We start from the raw sequence: 14,965 nt of genomic DNA on the forward strand, positions 1-14,965 counted from the left end.
CCCGTTATGTTTTTCTCACTCCTACTGGTGAATGTAATGTTACACACCCATACAATGCGCACCACCCCGCGATGTTTTTCAGAAACCTATCCTACGTTGCCACTGCATGTTCCCTGACCTCCCCATGCTGACCACCACGCGGTGCTTTTCTCCATCCTATATTGCCACTCACTGCCTATACTAATTCAGACCCTAGGATTCACACCACCCCGTGATGTTTTTCTCACTCCTACTAGTGAATGTAATGTTACACACCCATACAATGCGCACCACTCCGCGATGTTTTTCAGAAACCTATCCTACATTGCCACTGCATGTTCCCTGACCTCCCCATGCTGACCACCCCGCGGTGCTTTTCTCCATCCTACATTGCCACTAACTGCCTATCCTAATTCCAACCCTCCGATTCACACCACCCCGTGATGTTTTTCTCACTCCTCCTAGTGAATGTAATGTTACACACACATACCATGCGCACCACTCCGCGATGTTTTTCAGAAACCTATCCTACATTGCCACTGCATTTTCCCTGACCTCACCATGCTGAGCACCCCGTGGGGCTTCTCTCCATCCTACATTGCCACTCACTGCCTATCCTATTTCAGACCCTCCGATTCACACCACCCCGTGATGTTTTTCTGACTCCTACTAGTGAATGTAATGTTACAAACCCATACAGTGCGCACCACCCCGCGATGTTTTTCAGAAACCTATCCTACATTGCCACTGCATGTTCCCTGACCTCCCCATGCTGACCACCCCGGAGTGCTTTTCTCCATCCTACATTGCCACTCACTGCCTATCCTAATTCCAACCCTCCGATTCTCACCACCCCGTGATGTTTTTCTCACTCCTACTAGTGAATGTAATGTTACACACCCATACAATGCCCACCACCCCGCGATGTTTTTCAGAAATCTATCCTACAGTGCCACTGCATGTTCCCTGACCTCCCCGTGCTGAACACCCCACGGTGATTTTCTCCATCCTACATGGCCACTCACTGCCTATACTAATTCAGGCCCTCCGATTCACACCACCCCGTGATGTTTTTCTCACTCCTACTAGTGAATGCAATGTTACACACCCATACAATGCTCACCACCCCGCGATGTTTTTCAGAAACCTATCCTACATTGCCACTGCATGTTATCAGACCTCACCATGCTGACCACCCCGCGGTGCTTTTTTCCATCCTAAATTGCCACTCACTGCCTATTCTAATTCAGACCCTCTGATTCACACCACCCCGTGATGTTTTTCTCACTCCTACTAGTGAATGTAATGTTACACACCCATACAATGTGCACCACCCCGAGATGTTTTTCAGAAACCTATGCTACATTGCCACGGCATGTTCCCCGTCCTCCCCATGCTGACCACCCCGCTGTGCTTTTCTCCATCCTACATTGCCACTCACTGCCTATCCTAATTCAGACCCTCCAATTCACACCACCCCGTGATGTTTTTCTCACTCCTACTAGTGAATGTAATGTTACACACCCATACAATGCGCACCACCCCGTGATGTTTTTCTCACTCCTACTAGTGAATGTAATGTTACACACCCATACAATGTGCACCACCCCACGATGTTTTTCAGAAACCTATCCTATATTGCCACTGCATGTTCCCTGACCTCCCCATGCTGACCACACCGCGGTGCTATTCACCATCCATCATTGCCACTCACTGCCTATCTTATTCAGACCCTCCGATTCACACCACCCCGTTAGTTTTTCTGACTCCTACTAGTGAATGTAATGTTACACACCCATACAATGCGCACCACCCCGCGATGTTGTTCAGAAACCTATCCTACATTGTCCCTGCATGTTCCCTGACCTACACATGCTGACCACCCCGCGGTGCTTTTCTCCATCCTATATTGCCACTCACTGCCTATCCTATTCAGACCCTCCGATTCACACCATCCCGTGATGTTTTTCTCACTCCTACTAGTGAATGTAATGTTACACACCCATACAATGCGCACCACACCGTGATGTTTTTCAGAAACCTATCCTACATTTCCACTGCATGTTCCCTGACCTCCCCATGCTGACCACCCCGCGGTGCTTTTCTCCATCCTACATTGCCAGTCACTGCCTATCCTAATTCAGACCCTACGATTCACACCACCCCGTGATGTTTTTCTCACTCCTACTAGTGAATGTAATGTTACACTCCCATACAATACACACCAACCCGTGATGTTTTTCTCTCTCCTACTAGTGAATGTAATGTAACACACCCATACAATTCGTACCACCACGCGATGTTTTTCAGAAACCTATCCTACATTGCCACTGCATGTTCCCTGACCTCCCCATGAAGACCAACCTGCGGTGCTTTTCCCCATCCTACATTGCCACTCACTGCCGATCCTAATTGAGACCCTCCGATTCACACCACCCCTGATGTTTTTCTCACTCCTACTAGTGAATGTAATGTTACACACCCATATAATGCGCACCACCCCCGAATGTTTTTCAGAAACCTATCCTACATTGCCACTGAATGTTCCCTGACCTCCCCATGCTGACCACCCCGCGGTGCTTTTCTCCATCCTACATTGCCACTAACTGCCTATCCTAATTCCAACCCTCCGATTCACACCACCCCGTGATGTTTTTCTCACTCCTCCTAGTGAATGTAATGTTACACACACATACCATGCGCACCACTCCGCGATGTTTTTCAGAAACCTATCCTACATTGCCACTGCATTTTCCCTGACCTCACCATGCTGAGCACCCCGTGGGGCTTCTCTCCATCCTACATTGCCACTCACTGCCTATCCTATTTCAGACCCTCCGATTCACACCACCCCGTGATGTTTTTCTGACTCCTACTAGTGAATGTAATGTTACAAACCCATACAGTGCGCACCACCCCGCGATGTTTTTCAGAAACCTATCCTACATTGCCACTGCATGTTCCCTGACCTCCCCATGCTGACCACCCCGGAGTGCTTTTCTCCATCCTACATTGCCACTCACTGCCTATCCTAATTCCAAGCCTCCGATTCTCACCACCCCGTGATGTTTTTCTCACTCCTACTAGTGAATGTAATGTTACACACCCATACAATGCCCACCACCCCGCGATGTTTTTCAGAAATCTATCCTACAGTGCCACTGCATGTTCCCTGACCTCCCCGTGCTGAACACCCCACGGTGATTTTCTCCATCCTACATGGCCACTCACTGCCTATACTAATTCAGGCCCTCCGATTCACACCACCCCGTGATGTTTTTCTCACTCCTACTAGTGAATGCAATGTTACACACCCATACAATGCTCACCACCCCGCGATGTTTTTCAGAAACCTATCCTACATTGCCACTGCATGTTATCAGACCTCACCATGCTGACCACCCCGCGGTGCTTTTTTCCATCCTAAATTGCCACTCACTGCCTATCCTAATTCAGACCCTCTGATTCACACCACCCCGTGATGTTTTTCTCACTCCTACTAGTGAATGTAATGTTACACTCCCATACAATACACACCAACCCGTGATGTTTTTCTCTCTCCTACTAGTGAATGTAATGTTACACACACATACAATGCGCACCACCCTGCGATGTTTTTCAGAAACCTATGCTACATTGCCAGTGCATGTTCCCTGACCTCCCCATGCTGACCACACCGCGGTGCTTTTCTCCATCCTAAATTGCCCCTCACTGCCTATCCTAATTCAGACACTCCAATTCACACCACCCCGTGATGTTTTTCTCACTCCTACTAGTGAATGTAATGTTACACACCCATACAATGTGCACCACCGCGAGATGTTTTTCAGAAACCTATCCTACATTGCCATTGCATGTTCCCTGACCTCCCCATGCTGACAAACACGCGGTGTTTTCCCCATCCTACATTGCCACTCACTGCCTATCCTAATTCAGACCCTCTGATTAACACAACCCCGTGATGGTTTTCTCACTCCTACTAGTGAATGTAATGTTACACACCCATACAATGCGCACCACCCTGCGATGTTTTTCAGAAACCTATGCTACATTGCCACTGCATGTTCCCTGACCTCCCCATGCTGACCACACCGCGGTGCTTTTCTCCATCCTAAATTGCCCCTCACTGCCTATCCTAATTCAGACACTCCAATTCACACCACACCGTGATGTTTTTCTCACTCCTACTCGTGAATGTAATGTTACACTCCATACAATGCGCAACACCCCGTGATGTTTTTCTCACTCCTACTAGTGAATGTAAGGTTACACACCCATACAATGCACACCATCTCCGGATGTTTTTCAGAAAACCTATCCTACATTGCCACTGCATGTTCCCTGACCTCCCCATGCTGACCACCCCGCGGTGCTTTTCTCCATCCTACATTGCCACTCACTTCCTATCCTAATTCAGACCCTCCGATCGACACCACCCCGTGATGTTTTTCTCACTCCTACTAGTGAATGTAAGGTAACACACCCATACAATGCACACCATCCCCGGATGTTTTTCAGAAACCTATCCTCCATTGCCACTGCATGTTCCCTGACCTCCCCATGCTGAACACCCCGCGGTGCATTTCTCCATCCTACATTGCCACTCACTTCCTATCCTAATTCAGACCCTCCGATCGACACCACCCCGTGATGTTTTTCTCACTCCTCCTAGTGAATGTAATGTTACACACCCATACATTGCGCAACACCCCGTGATGCTTTTCTCACTCCTACTAGTAAATGTAATGTTACACACACATACAATGCGCACTACCCAGCGATGTTTTTAGAAACCTATTCTACATTGCCACTACATGTTCCCAGACCTCCCCATGCTGACCACCACGCGGGGCTTTTTTCCATCCTACATTGCCACTCACTGCCTATCCTAATTCAGACTGTTCAATTCACACCACCCCATGATGTTTTTCTCACTCCTACTAGTGAATGTAATGTTACACTCCCCTACAATGCCCAACACCCCTTGATGTTTTTCTCACTCCTACTAGTGAATGTAATGTTACACACCCATACAATGCGCACCACCCCACGATGTTTTTCTGAAACCTTTTCTACATTGCCACTGCATGTTACCTGACCTCCCAATGCTGACCACCCCGCGGTGATTTTTTCCCCATCCTACATTGCCACTCACTGCCTATCCTAATTCAGAACCTCCAATTCACACCAACCCGTGATGTTTTTCTCACTCCTACTAGTGAATGTAATGTTACAAACCCATACAATGCGCACCACCCCGTGAGGTTTTTCTCACTCCTACTAGTGAATGTAATGTTACATACCCATACAATGCGCACCACCCTGCGATGTTTTTCAGAAACCTAGGCTACATTGCCACTGCATGTTCCCTGACCTCCCCATGCTGACCACCGCGCGGTGCTTTTCTCCATCCTTCATTGCCACTCACTGCCTATCCTAATTCAGACCCTCTGATTCACACCACCCCGTGATGTTTTTCTCACTCCTACTAGTGAATGTAATGTTACACACCCATACAATGCGCACCACCCCGCGATGTGTTCAGAAAACTATCCTACATTGTCACTGCATGTTCCCTGACCTCAACATGCTGACCACCCCGCGGTGCTTTTTTCCATCCTACATTGCCACTCACTCCCTATCCTAATTCAGACCCTCTGATTCACACCACCCCGTGATGTTTTTCTCACTGCTACTAGTGAATGTAATGCTACAGACCCATACAATGCGCACCACCACGCGATGTTTTTCAGAAACCGATCCTACATTGCCACTGCATGTTCCCTGACCTCCCCATGTTGACCACCCCGTGGTGCTTTTCTCCATTCTACATTGCCACTCACTGCCTATCCTAATGCACACCCTCCGATTCACACCACCCCAAGATGTTTTTCTCACTCCTATCGTGAATGTAATGTTACACACCCATACAATGCTCACCACCCCACGAGGTTTTTCAGAAACCTATTCTACATTGCCACTGCATGTTCCCTGACCTCCCCATGCTGACCACCCGCGGTGCTTTTCTCCATCCCACATTGCCACTCACTGCCTATCCTATTTCAGACCCTCCATTTCACACCACAACGTGAAGTTTTTCTCACTCCTACTAGTGAATATAATGTTAAACACCCATACAATGTGCACCACCCCGCGATGTTTTTCAGAAACCTATCCTACATTGCCATTGCATGTTCCCTGACGTCCCCATGCTGACCAACCCGCGGTGTTTTCCCCATCCTACATTGCCACTCACTGCCTATCCTAATTCAGACCCTCCGATTCACACCACCCCGTGATGTTTTTCTCACTCCTACTAGTGAATGTAATGTTACACACCCCTACAATGCGCAACACCCCGTGAAGTTTTTCTCACTCCTAATGGTGAATGTAATGTTACACACCCATACAATGCGCACCACCCCACGATGTTTTTCTGAAACCTTTTCTACATTGCCACTGCATGTTCCCTGACCTCCCCATGCTGACCACCCCGCGTTGCTTTTATCCATCCTACATTGCCTCTCACTGCCTATCCTAATTCAGACCCTCCGATTCACACCACGCCATGATGTTTTTCTCACTCCTACTAGTGAATGTAATGTTACACACCCATATAATGCGCACCACACCGCGATGTTTTCCAAAAACCTATCGTACATTGCCACTGCATGTTACCTGACCTCCCAATGCTGACCAACCCGCGGTGATTTTTTCCCCATCCTACATTGCCACTCACTGCCTATCCTAATTCAGACCCTCCAATTCACACCACCCCGTGATGTTTTTCTCCCTCCTACTAGTGAATGTAATGTTACACACCCATACAATGCGCACCACCCCGTGATGTTTTTCTCACTCCTACTAGTGAATGTAATGTTACATACCCATACAATGCGCACCACCCTGCGATGTTTTTCAGAATCCTATGCTTCATTGCCACTGCATGTTCCCTGACCTCCCCATGCTGACTACCCCGCGGTGCTTTTCTCCATCCTTCATTGCCACTCACTGCCTATCCTAATTCAAAACCTCCGATTCACACCACCCCGTGATGTTTTTCTCACTCCTACAAGTGAATGTAATGTTACACACCCATACAATGCGCACCACCCCGCGATGTTTTTCAAAAACCTATCCTACATTGCCACTGCATGTTCCCTGACCTCCCCATGCTGACCGCCCCGCGGTGCTTTCTCCATCCTACATTGCCACTCACTGCCTATCCTAATTCAGACCCTCTGATTCACACCACCCCGTGATGTTTTTCTCACTCCTACTGGTGAATGTAATGTTACACACCCATACAGTGCTCACCACCCCACAATGTTTTTCAGAAACCTATTCTACATTGCCACTGCATGTTCCCTGACCTCCCCATGCTGACCACCCCGTGGTGCTTTTCTCCATCCCACATTGCAACTCACTGCCTATCCTAATTCAGACCCTCCATTTCACACCACACCGTGAAATTTTTCTCACTCCTACTAGTGAATATAATGTTAAACACCCATGCAATGTGCACCACCCCGCGATGTTTTTCAGAAACCTATCCTACATTGCCATTGCATGTTCCCTGACCTCCCCATGCTGACCAACCCGCGGTGTTTTCCCCATCCTACATTGCCACTCACTGCCTATCCTAATTCAGACCCTCCGATTCACACCACCCCGTGATGTTTTTCTCACTCCTACTGGTGAATGTAATTTTACACACTCATACAATGCGCACCACCCCGTGATGTTTTTCTCACTCCTACTAGTGAATGTAATGTGACACACCCATACAATTCCCACCACCCCGCGATGTTTTTCAGAAACCTATCCTACATTGCCACTGCATGTTCCCTGACCTCCCAATGCTGACCACCCCGTGGTGCTTTTCTCAATCCTACATTGCCACTCACTGCCTATCCTTATTCAGACCCTCCGATTCACACCACCCCGTGATGTTTTTCTCACTCCCACTAGTGAATGTAATGTTACACACCCATACAATGCGCACCACCCCACGATGTTTTTCATAAACCTATCCTACATTGCCACTGCATGTTCCCTGACCTCACAATGCTGACCACCCCGCGGTGCTTTTCTCCATCCTACATTGCCACTCACTCCCTATCCTAATTCAGACCCTCCGATTCAAACCACCCCGTGATGTTTTTCTCAATCCTACTAGTGAATGTAATGTTACACACCCATACAATGCGCACCACCCTGTGATGTTTTTATCACTCCTACTGGTGGATGTAATGTTACACACCCATACAATGCGCACCACCCCGCGATGTTGTTCAGAAACCTATCCTACATTGTCCCTGCATGTTCCCTGACGTACACATGCTGACCACCACGCGGTGCTTTTCTCCATTCTACATTGCCACTCACTGCCTATCCTATTGAGAACCTCCGATTCACACCACCCCGTGATGTTTTTCTCACTCCTACTAGTGAATGTAATGTTACACACCCATGCAATGCGCACCACCACGTGATGTTTTTCTCACTCCTACTAGTGAATGTAATTTTACACACCCATACAATTCCCACCACCCCGCGATGTTTTTCAGAAACCTATCCTACATTGCCACTGCATGTTCCCTGACCTCCCCATGCTGACCACCGCGCGGTGCATTTCTCCATCCTACATTGCCACTCACTTCCTATCCTAATTCAGACCCTCCGATTCACACCACCCCGTGAGGTTTTTCTCACTCCTACTCGTGAATGTAATGTTACACTCCATACAATGCGCAACACCCCGTGATGTTTTTCTCACTCCTACTAGTGAATGTAATGTTACACACCCATACAATGCACACTACCCAGCGATGTTTTTAAGAAACCTATTCTACATTGCCACTACATGTTCCCCGACCTCCCCATGCTGACCACCCCGCGGGGCTTTTGTCCATCCTAAATTGCCACTCACTGCCTATCCTAATTCAGACCCTCCAATTCACACCACCGCGTGATGTTTTCTCACTCCTACTAGTGAATGTAATGTTACCCACCCATACAATGCACAACACCCCGTGATGTTTTTCTCACTCCTACTGGTGAATGTAATGGTACACCCCCATACAATGCGCACCACCCCACGATGTTTTTCTGAAACCTTTTCTACATTGCCACTGCATGTTCCCTGACCTCCCCATGTGAACCACCCCGCGGTGCTTTTATCCATCCTACATTGCCTCTCACTGCCTATCCTAATTCAGACCCTCCGATTCACACCACCCCGTGATGTTTTTCTCACTCCTACTAGTGAATGTAATGTTACACACCCATACAATGCGCACCACCCCGAGATGTTTTTCAGAAACCTATCCTACATAGCCACTGCATGTTACCTGACCTCCCCATGCTGACCTCCCCGCGGTGCTTTTCTCCATCCTACATTGCCACTCACTGCCTATCCTAATTCAGACGCTATGATTCACACCACCCCGTGATGTTTTTCTCACTCCTACTAGTGAATGTAAGGTTACACACCCATACAATGCACACCATCCCCGGATGTTTTTCGGAAACCTATCCTACATTGCCACTGCATGTTCCCTGACCTCCCCATGCTGAACACCCCGCGGTGCTTTTCTCCATCCTACATTGCCACTCACTTCCTATCCTAATTCAGACCCTCCAATCGACACCACCCCATGATGTTTTTCTCACTCCTACTAGTGAATGTAATGTTACACACCCATACAAGGCGCACCACCCCACGATGTTTTTCTGAAACCTTTTCTACATTGCCACTGCATGTTACCTGACCTCCCAATCCTGACCACCCCATGGTGATTTTTTCCCCATCCTACATTGCCACTCACTGCCTATCCTAATTCTGACCCTCCAATTCACACCACCCCGTGATGTTTTTCTCACTCCTACTAGTGAATGTAATGTTACACACCCATACAATGCGCACCACCCCGTGAGGTTTTTCTCACTCCTACTAGTGAATGTAATGTTACATACCCATACAATGCGCACCCCCCTGCGATGTTTTTCAGAAACCTATGCTACATTGCCACTGCATGTTCCCTGACCTCCCCATGCTGACCACCCCGCGGTGCTTTTCTGCATCCTTCATTGCCACTCACTGCCTATCCTAATTCAGACCCTCTGATTCACACCACCCCATGATGTTTTTCTCACTCCTACTAGAGAATGTAATGTTACACACTAATACAATGCGCACCACCACGCGATGTTTTTCAGAAACCTATCCTACATTGCCACTGCATGTTCCCTGACCTCCCCATGTTGACCACCCCGTGGTGCTTTTCTCCATCCTACATTGCCACTCACTGCCTATCCTAATGCAGACCCTCCGATTCACACCACCCCATGATGTTTTTCTCACTCCTACTGGTGAATGTAATGTTACACACCCATACAATGCTCACCACCCCCCGATGTTTTTCAGAAACCTATTCTACATTGCCACTGCATGTTCCCTGACCTCCCCATGCTGACCACCCGCGGTGCTTTTCTCCATCCCACATTGCCACTCACTTCCTATCCTAATTCAGACCCTCCATTTCACACCACACCGTGAAGTTTTTCTCACTCCTACTAGTGAATATAATGTTAAACACCCATACAATGTGCACCACCCCGCGATGTTTTTCAGAAAACTATCCTACATTGCCATTGCATGTTCCCTGACGTCCCCATGCTGACCAACCCGCGGTGTTTTCCCCATCCTACATTGCCACTCACTGCCTATCCTAATTCAGACCCTCCGATTCACACCACCCCGAGATGTTTTTCTCACTCCTACTAGTGAATGTAATGTTACACACCCCTACAATGCGCAACACCCCGTGAAGTTTTTCTCACTCCTACTGGTGAATGTAATGTTACACACCCATACAATGCGCACCACCCCATGATGTTTTTCTGAAACCTTTTCTACATTGCCACTGCATATTCCCTGACCTCCCCATGCTGACCACACCGCGGTGCTTTTATCCATCCTACATTGCCTCTCACTGCCTATCCTAATTCAGACCCTCCATTTCACACCACAACGTGAAGTTTTTCTCAATCCTACTAGTGAATATAATGTTAAACACCCATACAATGTGCACCACCCCGCGATGTTTTTCAGAAACCTATCCTACATTGCCATTGCATGTTCCCTGACGTCCCCATGCTGACCAACCCGCGGTGTTTTCCCCATCCTACATTGCCACTCACTGCCTAACCTAATTCAGACCCTCTGATTCACACCACGCCGTGATGTTTTTCTCACTCCTACTAGTGAATGTAATGTTACACACCCATACAATGCGCACCACCCCGCGATGTTTTCCAAAAACCTATCGTACATTGCCATTGCATGTTCCCTGACCTCCCCATGCTGACCAACCCGCGGTGTTTTCCCCATCCTACATTGCCACTCACTGCCTATCCTAATTCAGACCCTCCGATTCACACCACCCCGTGATGTTTTTCTCACTCCTACTGGTGAATGTAATGTTACACACCCATACAATGCGCACCACCCCGTGATGTTTTTCTCACTCCTACTAGTGAATGTAATGTGACACACCCATACAATTCCCACCACCCCGCGATGTTTTTCAGAAACCTATCCTACATTGCCACGGCATGTTCCCTGACCTCCCAATGCTGACCACCCCGTGGTGCTTTTCTAAATCCTACATTGCCACTCACTGCCTATCCTTATTCAGACCCTCCGATTCACACCACCCCGTGATGTTTTTCTCACTCCCACTAGTGAATGTAATGTTACACACCCATACAATGCGCACCACCCCACGATGTTTTTCATAAACCTATCCTACATTGCCACTGCATGTTCCCTGACCTCACAATGCTGACCACCCCGCGGTGCTTTTCTCCATCCTACATTGCCACTCACTGCCTATCCTAATTCAGACCCTCCGATTCACACCACCCCGTGATGTTTTTCTCACTCCAACTAGTGAATGTAATGTTAAACACCCATACAATGTGCACCACCCCGCGATGTTTTTCAGAAAACTATCCTACATTGCCATTGCATGTTCCCTGACGTCCCCATGCTGACCAACCCGCGGTGTTTTCCCCATCCTACATTGCCACTCACTGCCTCTCCTAATTCAGACCCTCCGATTCACACCACCCCGTGATGTTTTTCTCACTCCTACTAGTGAATGTAATGTTACACACCCCTACAATGCGCAACACCCCGTGAAGTTTTTCTCACTCCTACTGGTGAATGTAATGTTACACACCCATACAATGCGCACCACCCCATGATGTTTTTCTGAAACCTTTTCTACATTGCCACTGCATATTCCCTGACCTCCCCATGCTGACCACACCGCGGTGCTTTTATCCATCCTACATTGCCTCTCACTGCCTATCCTAATTCAGACCCTCCATTTCACACCACAACGTGAAGTTTTTCTCAATCCTACTAGTGAATATAATGTTAAACACCCATACAATGTGCACCACCCCGCGATGTTTTTCAGAAACCTATCCTACATTGCCATTGCATGTTCCCTGACGTCCCCATGCTGACCAACCCGCGGTGTTTTCCCCATCCTACATTGCCACTCACTGCCTAACCTAATTCAGACCCTCTGATTCACACCACGCCGTGATGTTTTTCTCACTCCTACTAGTGAATGTAATGCTACACACCCATACAATGCGCACCAACCCGCGATGTTTTTCAGAAACCTATCCTACATTGCCACTGCATGTTCCCTGACCTCCCCATGCTGACCACCCCGTGGTGCTTTTCTCCATCCTACATTGCCACTCACTGCCTATCCTAATGCAGACCCTCCGATTCACACCACCCCATGATGTTTTTCTCACTCCTACTGGTGAATGTAATGTTACACACCCATACAATGCTCACTAGCCCACGATGTTTTTCAGAAACCTATCCTACATTGCCACTGCATGTTCCCTGACCTCCCCATGCTGACCACCGCGCGGTGCTTTTCTCCATCCTACATTGCCACTCACTTCCTATCCTAATTCAGACCCTCCGATTCACACCACCCCGTGAGCTTTTTCTCACTCCTACTCGTGAATGTAATGTTACACTCCATACAATGCGCAACACCCCGTGATGTTTTTCTCACTCCTACTAGTGAATGTAATGTTACACACCCATACAATGCACACTACCCAGCGATGTTTTTAAGAAACCTATTCTACATTGCCACTACATTTTCCCCGACCTCCCCATGCTGACCACCCCGCGGGGCTTTTGTCCATCCTAAATTGCCACTCACTGCCTATCCTAATTCAGACCCTCCAATTCACACCACCCCGTGATGTTTTCTCACTCCTACTAGTGAATGTAATGTTACCCACCCATACAATGCACAACACCCCGTGATGTTTTTCTCACTCCTACTGGTGAATGTAATGTTACACACCCATACAATGCGCACCACCCCACGATGTTTTTCTGAAACCTTTTCTACATTGCCACTGCATGTTCCCTGACCTCCCCATGTGAACCACCCCGCGGTGCTTTTATCCATCCTACATTGCCTCTCACTGCCTATCCTAATTTAGACCCTCCGATTCACACCACCCCGTGATGTTTTTCTCACTCCTACTAGTGAATGTAATGCTACACACCCATACAATGCGCACCACCCCGCGATGTTTTTCAGAAACCTATCGTACATTGCCACTGCATGTTACCTTACCTCCCCATGCTGACCACCCCGCGGTGATTTTTTCCCCATCCTACATTGCCACTCACTGCCTATCCTAATTCAGACCCTCAGACTCACACCACCCCGTGATGTTTTTCTCTCTCCTACTAGTAAAAGTAATGTTACACACCCTTACTATGCGCACAACCCCGAGATGTTTTTCAGAAACCTATCCTACATAGCCACTGCATGTTACCTGACCTCCCCATGCTGACCTCCCCGCGGTGCTTTTCTCCATCCTACATTGCCACTCACTGCCTATCCTAATTCAGACGCTATGATTCACTCCACCCCGTGATGTTTTTCTCACTCCTTCTAGTGAATGTAAGATTACACACCCATACAATCCACACCATCCCCGGATGTTTTTCAGAAACCTATCCTACATTTCCACTGCATGTTCCCTGACCTCCCCATGCTGAACACCCCACGGTGCTTTTCTCCATCCTACATTGCCACTCACTTGCTATCCTAATTCAGACCCTCCGATCGACACCACCCCGTGATGTTTTTCTCACTCCTACTATTGAATGTAATGTTACACACCCATACAATGCGCACCACCCCACGATGTTTTTCTGAAACCTTTTCTACATTGCCACTGCATGTTACCTGACCTCCCAATCCTGACCACCCCGTGGTGATTTTTTCCCCATCCTACATTGCACTCACTGCCTATCCTAATTCAGACCCTCCAATTCACACCACCCCGTGATGTTTTTCTCACTCCTACTAGTGAATGTAATGTTACACACCCATACAATGCGCACCACCCCGTGCGGTTTTTCTCCCTCCTACTAGTGAATGTAATGTTACATACCGATACAATGCGCACCCCCCTGCGTTGTTTTTCAGAAACCTATGCTACATTGCCATTGCATGTTCCCTGACCTCCCCATGCTGACCACCCCGCGGTGCTTTTCTGCATCCTTCATTGCCACTCACTGCCTATCCTAATTCAGACCCTCTGATTCACACCACCCCGTGATGTTTTTCTCACTCCTACTAGAGAATGTAATGTTACACACCCATACAATGCGCACCACCCCGCGATGTTGTTCAGAAACCTATCCTACATTGTCCCTGCATGTTCCCTGACCTACACATGCTGACCACCCCGCGGTGCTTTTTTCCATCCTACATTGCCACTCACTGCCTATCCTAATTCAGACCATCTGATTCACACCACCCCGTGATGTTTTTCTCACTCCTACTAGTGAATGTAATGCTACAGACCCATACAATGCGAACCACCACGCGATGTTTTTCAGAAACCTATCCTA

The sequence above is a fragment of the Cavia porcellus genome, unplaced genomic scaffold, assembly GCF_034190915.1.
Source record: "Cavia porcellus strain 051 isolate PalLab524CR breed Dunkin Hartley unplaced genomic scaffold, mCavPor4.1 scaffold_19, whole genome shotgun sequence".
Classification (NCBI taxonomy): Eukaryota; Metazoa; Chordata; class Mammalia; order Rodentia; family Caviidae; genus Cavia; species Cavia porcellus.